General features: G+C 53.1%; 1 non-coding gene across 1 annotated transcript; it reads right to left on the reverse strand.

Moving 5' to 3' along the window:
• Positions 1 to 1,890: 1,890 nt before the first annotated feature.
• LOC119064497 (U6 spliceosomal RNA) lies at positions 1,891 to 1,998 on the reverse strand. The gene has a single exon (XR_005085415.2). It is a non-coding gene; the product is annotated as a U6 spliceosomal RNA (small nuclear RNA).
• Between the last annotated feature and the right edge of the window lie 6,951 nt (positions 1,999 to 8,949).

The raw sequence follows: 8,949 nt of genomic DNA on the forward strand, positions 1-8,949 counted from the left end.
GCTATGCTTCATTTTCCTCCCCTACAATAGGGAGAATAGTAAGAGGAAAATACTTGATTGGGTTGTTAGGAGCTAAATGAGAAAATCCACATTGCCTGGAACTATATAAACCTTTCATAAGAGTGACTTCTAATACCCCCATTTTACGGTTGAGGAAATTAAGATGTAATTTCTAAGGGATAGAGAGAGAGGGGAGGAAGAGGGAGGGAGAGGCTTCATTTAGAATCAGCTCAAACCTCCGGGAGAACGGTTTGCGACTTGCAGAAAGACCTGGTATTTCCAGGCTGAGTCCCTCACCCTCTCCACGTTTCTGCGCCCACTTTCCCTCTCACGCGAGGGGCCCCGGGACAAGAAGCAGAAGCTCTTTCTTCCCCTGAACAAGCGTCCATGTTTTCTTGCTCCTGCTAAAGGGTCCGGAGCTTCCTCCTGATGTCACAACTAGTTGCTATGGAGACCAGGTTGCTGTGACTGTCAGCCTGGGTCCATGAGGAGCGCAGTGATTAGCATCCCAGCTGGGCCCAGGGCGAGAGGAAATGAGGCACCCCGAGAGGTCTCATAAACACCTCTCCCTGGACCCCAAACACAATGGAGCCACCAGCCACACACACACCCCACACAGTTCCCGGGCCCACCCTGCTGGGCTGAGATCCGGCAACACATGTTTGGGAGAAACAACCTGGTCAGCCAGGAGCAGGGTGGCCATAGTCCACATCAGCCATGCTGCCCTTCCAGTCCCTCCGGGAGGGAGGTGCTGCTCACAGGTGGCAGTGGCATTCTGAGCATCTCCATAGCAACGCTGAGGTCAGGCCTCACTGGGGTGACCTCAGTCTGGGGCTACTGGCTTCAGGCTGGGCTGTCATCACCAACAGGAGGAATGGAAAAGCTATGAGGAGTCTCTCCAGGAGAAAAACAGATCTGCCCTCTCAGGGTGAGGGCCCTGGCTGAGTCCCTCCCAGGCTTTCTCCGGCTGAAAGAAGGAGAGGGCCATGGCCTGAGGCTTGGTTTTCCACTGGGCACAGTCGGAGCCACAGGAAGTAGCTTTCTTGCCTCTGAAAACAGCAGACTGGCTCTGTCACCTGCTAGGCATAGGTCCTGAGCAGGGATCTCCGACCCTCTGACCCTGAGCGTGGGGAATGTCTTCTGAAGAGACGGACAGAGGCAGGGGAAGCCCCTCTGGCCTTCTCTGGACCCCAAGGGGACCCTCCCTTGAGGGTTCTGCCTGCCTACCTGCCTCGCCCTGGGCCAGGCCCTTCTCTTGTTCAGAGGCTGGCTGGAGCATCTGGTTATTAGGGGAAGACTCTTTAGGCGGGCTTCTCACCATTCTCTGCTAGACTATCTAAGGAAATAGTTACTCTTCACCTTGACCGCAAAGCTGGGGCCCTTCCTTGGGCTGATGGGCAGTCTGGGAAGGGAGGAGAGAAGCCACAAGCTCTTGTGGAGGCAAAGCCCCCGCCGCCCCTTTCCAGCAGTATGGTCCTGGCACGCCCTGTCCCTGACGCTCTTGTTTGCTCTGGGTTGCTGTGAGGACCAAATGGCCCCATCGTTATTCGCAGCCTTCTTCCCCCACCTGGGCCCCGGATGCCACCTCCGGTCTCAGAGGCCCCTTACCTGTGCTCTACACACCTGTTGCGCCACCTGTTGCTTCGCCTGGGCCCCCAAGGCGGCCGGCTCAGCAAACGCACCTGTCTCATCAGTGCTGACCCCTTTCCTCCTGTCCCTTGCAGTGTGGCGGGCCACCAAAGCCCAGGGCCTGCTCGGTGGTAGGGTCTGTGATGGATACTTGGCAGCATTATTCTTTTAAAGATTTTATTTATTTACTGTTTTAAAGATTTTTAAAATAATCTTATTGTTCAATTACCATTGTCTGCATCTACCCCACACCACTCCTCCCAAAATACGAAACGCTTCACAAATGTGTGTGTCGTCCAGGCACAGGGGCCGTGCTGAGCTTCTCTGCGTTGTTCCAGTTTTAGTTATATGTGCTGCCGAAGTGAGCACTACAGATTTCATTTGTTTATTCTTAGAGAGAAGGGAAGGGAGGGAGAAAGGGAGGGACAGAAACATGTCCCCAGCCAGAGACCAGGCCTGCAACCCAGGCATGTACCCAGACCAGGAATCGAACTGGCGAACTTTTGCTTTGTGGGACAATGTCCAACCAACTGAGCCACACCAGTCTGGGCCCACAGCTGTTATTTATGGAATTCTCACCACAAACCTGCCGGAGAAGAAACACTAGTCCCATTTCAGGGATTTTTTTTTTTTAAACGGAGACTTACAGAAGTAAAATGACGTTCCCAGGGTCATACAGTAACCACAGCTGCCACTTACAAAGCATTTCCCTTTGTTGAAAGGCAAAGTAAAATATTTTGCCAACATTATCTCAGAATGGAGTATGGAAGTTAACTCAAAGCATGAACTCTAGGGCCAGCCTTCCTAGGTTTGATTCCTGCCTCTTAAAAGCTGTGTGTAATACAATTGTGTGTTAATTTTATTTCAATTTTTTAAAGGGCTGTGTGACCTTGGGTAAATTGCTTAACCTTTCTGTGCCTCAGAGTCTTCATCTGTAAAATGAGAGAGTCCCAGTGCTTCCCTCATCAGGTTCTTATTTGGGATTAAATTAAGAATAAATAGTTTACAAGACTACCGAGAATGAAGTGAGTGCTATATAAGTAATATTCACTGAAAATAAAAAGAAAGGCAGGGGAGGTGGGGTTGGGGGAGAAGGAAGCCTCACACCAGTTTTGGGTACATTACTACTGTTGGTTGCACCATAGGGGGTAAACACACTCAGAGAGGTCAGTGAACATACCTGAGGTCACACAGGTTGTGTGCGGCAGGGCTGGGGTTCAACCCAGGGTCGTGGGACCCGAAGCCGTGCTGGTTCTGCCCGGCCAGTACCCCTGCTGGAGAGGACAGCAGAGACCCTGCCGGGGGGGTTAGACAAGGTAAGGTCCACGGGGACTCAGAACCAGGAGGGAGGGCTGCCCGCTGACCCAGGAGTGACCCAGGAACTTGGCTGAGGCAGGAAGACTCAGCGCGGCTAGTGGGGGAGGGAGGGAATGGGGGCCTGGCAGAGGCTGACCAGGACACTGGCATCCCAAGTTCCTGCTCCAGCTGAGTCCAAGAGAAGGACCTGTTATGAGTCGACAGGGCTGCTGACAGAGCTGGGCTCCGCGCCACCTCCCAAAGCCCCGTACTTCTTGCCTAGATTAAGTTTGAGCCCTTGTAAATCCGTGAATTGACTGCAGTTGCTGTGGCGAAGCTCTCAGAGTTAGGAGCTGCTGTGTTTGCTCATTTTCTCCTCCAGGCAGCCTGGGAGAACGGAGGGATGCGGCTTCCCTCGGCCACTCCCCGACCCAAGTCTCAGAGCTGCCTCCCACCAGCTGGGTGATCTTGGACAAATCACTTCCTCTCTCAGGGCTTCCACTTCCTCCTCTGTGTGGTGGGGCAATGACAGCATCTGAGCTTTAGTGCTGTTTTCGGAGATAGAGAACGTTCCATCAAAGGAGATATTTCCAACTCTGTGACCTCAGACGAGGAACTTGACATACCTGGGCCCATGTCACAGGTAAATGATGTGAAGCTGAGAGCCCAGTGCCTGTGCAGGACAGGAGCGGCCATACATGGAAGTCCCATCCTGCCCGCTCAGTGCCCGGGAGCCACGGCTGACCCATAGTCTGCAGAGAGCATGCAGAAGAGCGTGCCTGCCCAGGACGGGCAGGTGTCTTTGTGGTTATCTTTGGGTGAAGAACCAGGGGCCCAAAAATGTCTCTGCTGCTTCCTCAGAGTCTCTTGGAACCAGAAACCAGGCCTTAAGCGATCATTATGGGACAGAGAGTCAGCAGGAACACAGGGGCCGGCAGAAGTGAGGCAGGTTGGAGTGCAGCTGGTTTGGTAATAATGCGTGTGTAATAATCTATACTTTTAATTTGAGAATTTCACCTAAAATGTCATATGGTGTGCTTGAGTGTGATATTGTTATGTTACAGAATTATATGTTTATGATTTTGTGATAATATATTTTGTGATTAAAAAGGGGCATTATTTGTGCCGGCCCCTCCGTATGATCTGGTTTGCACCTTGCTCTTCCTGCAAAATGACCCTGGAAGTGACAACCAGTCTCTGCACAGTTGAAGAGAACTAAGGGAAAGGGGCTCAGACCAAGCCAGAAGGGACCATGTTGACTGCAGTGACCTCCTGAAGCCAACATGGTGGTGGCAGCAAGACAGAGCAGCTAAGTGCGACCCCAAGGGAGCGATAAGACCTGGCAGGGCGTTCCCACAACACATTTTCCTATTCTCACCTCTCAGTCACATGCACACACACGCACCTGCACCCCTCACACTCGTGCCTGAAGATTGTCACGTGACCCAGTCCCCTTGCACCCTCCGTTCTCCAGCGTCACCCACACTGCATGGCCTGGCGAGTTTCCTCTCTGAAGTGCCCTGACGGCCGAGGAGAGCAAAGGCCTCCCAGGGTGGTCTGAGGCCTCAGCACGAAGCAGCCCCCCAGGAGCACAGCCTCCACAGGTGAAAGTGTGGGCTGAGCTTCACCCGCATCATCTCATTTAATCTCCAGGCCAGGAAATGCCTTTGCAGCCTTGTGTTTGAGCATAAAACTTCAGGGCCATTTTAGCCCTTGACAGAGCTGAGCTGCTTTTAACTGAAACAAGACCGAGGCATTTGTAGTTATCGGAGTTCCCGCCAGGGACCAAGCCCAGCGAGGGGTCTTGGTTGCAGGGAGGAGGGTGATAGGGGTGGTGGCAGCAATGGGGGGCGCCAGGAGGGACATTCAAGCAACAGAAGGTGATGCAAGGTGTGGAGCGTGTGGGGAGTGGGGAACCAGGGAGTGAGTCGGGGCAGGATCTAGGAGAGAAGAGATTGAAACAAGCAAGGTGGGGGGCTGCTTCCAGAAGGAGGAGGTGGAGAGGACAAGAGAGAAGGAACCCCCCAAAGCAGCAGTGTCATTGGGGTGGTGGAAGGAAAGGAGGTAACACACCGCGTGCTGTGCCGCTCCCTGCAGAAGCCTCGGACGTCTGCAGAGAACCTCTCGGGGAGTGTGCGTACCTGGGCGCTGTCCCCTGGGCACAGTGCCTTGAGCCTCTGTGGGGCTGGAGTCCCCCCGCCTCTCTTTCCCACTAGATGGCCACATCCCAGCAGGGACGGATGTGTGCCTTCATCCCTGGGCCCGGCCACAGCCCAGAGACAACTGACAGCATCGTCACCAGGGCTGGGGCTCTGACAGGGCTGGGGCTTAGCTGGGCTCCGTGTGGGTGGGTCTGCAGGTTTTACTCTTTGTTTTCTAGGTTGGTTTTATTTAACAAGGAGGTGGCTCAGGTTCAAACCCAGCCTTCACCTGTCCGGTGAAAATGCATTGGCCCTACCCGCCTTTGGCTGGCCCAGTGACCAGCTGAGGTCCTGGGGTCACCAGAGGTGATGAGGGGGCTTCTGGCCTGGCCACTGGATTTTGCTTCCTGGGAGGGAGGCCAGGTTGTTGAGAAGAGGAGGGGGCCAAATGGAGCTCCCTTCTCTCAGCAGTCTGTCCAACTCCGGGCTGCCCCCTGAGTCCAGGGCATTTGAGCCTAGGAAGGGAGGAGAATGGACACTGCAGCCCAGGTCTGTCTAGTCCAGGAAAAGATAGTAAAAGCTGCCACACCGATGCTTCCCGTACCGGAGGCACCAGGTTCAGATTCTGGAAGCTGCTTTTCTCCATTTGGGCAGGAAAGCACCCACACAAACAGAGTCAAGGAGAGGCATTTGCAGGCCACCGCCAGGGGCCTTCTCTGCCTAGACCAGGCTGTGGAGTCAGACTGTTCTTTGAGCAGAGGAGCAGGTAGCAGCCCTGAGGGCCCCAGAGGTTGGCGGACTTTCAGAGATGGCAGACAACGTGGCCCTGGGAGCTTTGGGAAGGCACCGGGGGAAGCACAGCACACTGATAGCATCTGGGCCCAGCTCTGTTGTGAGTCACAGAATTAGCTGATGGAGGGCGGGGAGCAAGGTAGGGGGTGGGGAGAGAAGAGACAGAAGGGGTGTGTCTGAGGCCCGACAAGTCCCCCAGAAGATGGAGAGAGAGGCGTACCTTATAAGGTGCGGAGTGCTGGCCACGCTCTTAGCATAGGCAATAATACGGCACTTACTGTGTGCCGGGTGCTCTTCTGAGCAATTTGCTTGTATTCACTCATGCGGGCTTCACAAACCCAGGGAGGGAATGGAGGCTCAGAGAGGTTAAGTGACTAGTCCACGGTCACCCAGGGTTGAGACTCCAGAGGCTATACTTCTGACCCCTAGGGCAGCCCCTCAGGACGCCGAGTTTTTCGTTATTACTGTGTGGCAGATAAAATAGTCCCCCTTATTTGGGGGGAAACATTCTTCCAAGACCCTCTGAGGATGCCTGAAATCCCGGATGATACAGAACCCTGTATATACTGTTCTTTTTCCTATGCATACATACTTCTGATAAAGTTTCACTTATAAGGTAGGCCATAGCACAGGTAGATTTGTTCTTACTATAGATCTTAGCAATTTTGGTGTACATTTTTTCTTTCCTTCTTTTTAAAAAAGATTTTATTTCTTTCAGAGAGATGGGGAAGGAAGGGAGAAAGAGAGGGAGCGAAACATCAATGCATGGTACTGTTACCGAACAAGAGGTCCAAGGGGAGGACGATATCTGGCCCACCTAGGGATGCCAAATATTGCTACAGAACAGAGGGCCCCTCCCAAGGACGGTATACTAATATCTACTGGGCTCTTCTGTCCGCCGCCAATTGGAAAGACATCTCTCAATGCCAGAGATTTGTGAAAAGGAAAATGAAATGTTTATTTAATGCTATTTAGGCTTAATGCCTCCAAAGTCCTTTAGGGTATACATCTACACCCACACAGCTCCCTTCTCCCACTGTCCCAACTCCGGGTACCGTAAATCAGGAAAAGAGCACACATCTGTGTTTCAGGCCGCTGGTATCGTCAGCTGTGTCACTGTGCAGGCTCTCAGTTAATCCAAAGTTATGTGGCACCTTCTCACGGTTCACTGGCAAGAGTTCTTTCTACCAAGTTCTAGTCAAAGTCTCTCCTGCTTTCCAGGCCCTGCACCCAAAGGGGGCACCCCAAAGCTGCATGGGCCTCTTCTACCAAAGCCGCAGGGATCTGCACTCCACCAAAAGCATGTGGCTTTCTTCTTCACCTGGCTGCAGGGATCTCCATTCTGGCAAAGCTGCATGGTTTTCCCTTTCACCTGGGCAGTTATTCCCTCATGTCCTGGAGCCCATCTTTTCCAAGCTCCCACGCAGGCCCTGTAACTTGGGGGACCTGCCCCCAGCTACATTTGGGGGAAGTGACTTCATCCCCCTAGCTCCAAGCCTGACCACAGCCATTTAACATATCCAAGTGACCCGCCAAAGGCTATAGATATGTTAAATGACAATGCCATGGATTAGCTGCAGGGCTGTGGCTGTACAAAACAGCCCTGCATGTTCCTGCTCCATGTGTCCCTTCCCCCAACTCACACCTGTGAGGGGAAGGGGTGAGGACATCTTATATGTCTCTCCAATATTCCTATACACTTTGAATTCTGAACACCATTCCAAATCTTTTTTGGGGCTCCCCCTCTGGCTGCACCCTGTATCAGTACCTCTAGCACACTCCATACTGGGGATATGGCCTGCAACCCAGACATGTGCCCTGACCGGGAATCAAATTGGCGATGCTCTGGTTCACAGGCTTGCACTCAATCCACTGAGCTGCACCAGCCAGGGCTTCTTTCCTTCTTAAATCAACAACTTTCACCTTTTCACTTAAAAGAAGCACTTCAGGGCTTCTCTCTGCCATATCCGAAATGTCAGCCTCACTGTTCTTGCCCTTTGGGGCCACTATTAAGTAAAATAACAGTTACTTGACCAAAAGCGCCACTATACTCAGATGTCAGTCTGGTGAACGAGATGGCATCTAAGTGACTAATGGGCAGGGAGCAAGTACCACGTGGAGACGCTGAACCGGGGAATGATTCACTCCCCCGGCAGGATGCAGCGGGACGACGAGAGACCTAGTCACGCTTCTCAGGACAGGGCTCACGATTTAAAACTTATTATTTCTGGGATTTTCCATTTAACAAATTCAGGCTGTGATTGACTGCAGGTAACTCAAACCACAGAAAGCAAAACCACAGATAAGTGAGGACTGCTGTATAATGACCTCCTTTTTACAGATGAACCTGAGGCTTAGACAGAAGGATGGAGTGGAGAGTGATCCCCCATCAGGCCAGGCTTGGTCCTGGCCACATTCCCACCTATTACTCCTTCCTGCCCATGACCACAAGGGGCGGAGATTACTTATAGAGGAGAGAATGAGGTGGGGCTAAGGTAAATCGTTAGCCAGGATTGGCTCCAAAGTCAATGCAAAGTCTATGAAGTTTTCATGGCCTCAGTGGGCCATAACTTCAGCACCCACATTTCAGGGCCCAACAGGTTTTTCAGACCTCTCCCCACCCCGCCCCACTTTGGGGATCCAGGCTGGGGCCAGAAGGGAGAGATGGGCAGCCCCTCTCCTGCACCTAGCTCATGGCACCCAGCGTCCCTGCTCACAGGAAGGGCAGATGATAATTCTGTTTCCCAAGGGCTGGACGGGCAGGCTTGGGGAGAGGACTCTGAGAGGTGGTGGTGTCCATGGGATAAAAGCCCATCTGCAGTGTCCGGGTGCAGATGCTGGTTTAACCCCAGGTGGCCCTGAGCTGGTCAGAGTCTGCAAAATGAGAACCACCATTCTCCCCGCCCCGGGCGTGATAGCAAACACTGGGTGGAGAAGCTCCTGGCACATCGCTGCTCAGGTCGGCTCCCCTGAGACTCGGATTCGTGTGCAGGCAATGGATGCGTTAAGTACATGCTCCCAGGGAACTGGTGGGGGAGTGGGGGGAGCGGGGCAGGGCAGGATCCGAGCCAGGGCGTCACACCTCGGTGCT

This window comes from Artibeus jamaicensis, unplaced genomic scaffold (assembly GCF_021234435.1).
Source record: "Artibeus jamaicensis isolate MK-2021 breed Jamaican fruit bat unplaced genomic scaffold, CSHL_Jam_final contig_797, whole genome shotgun sequence".
NCBI lineage: Eukaryota > Metazoa > Chordata > Mammalia > Chiroptera > Phyllostomidae > Artibeus > Artibeus jamaicensis.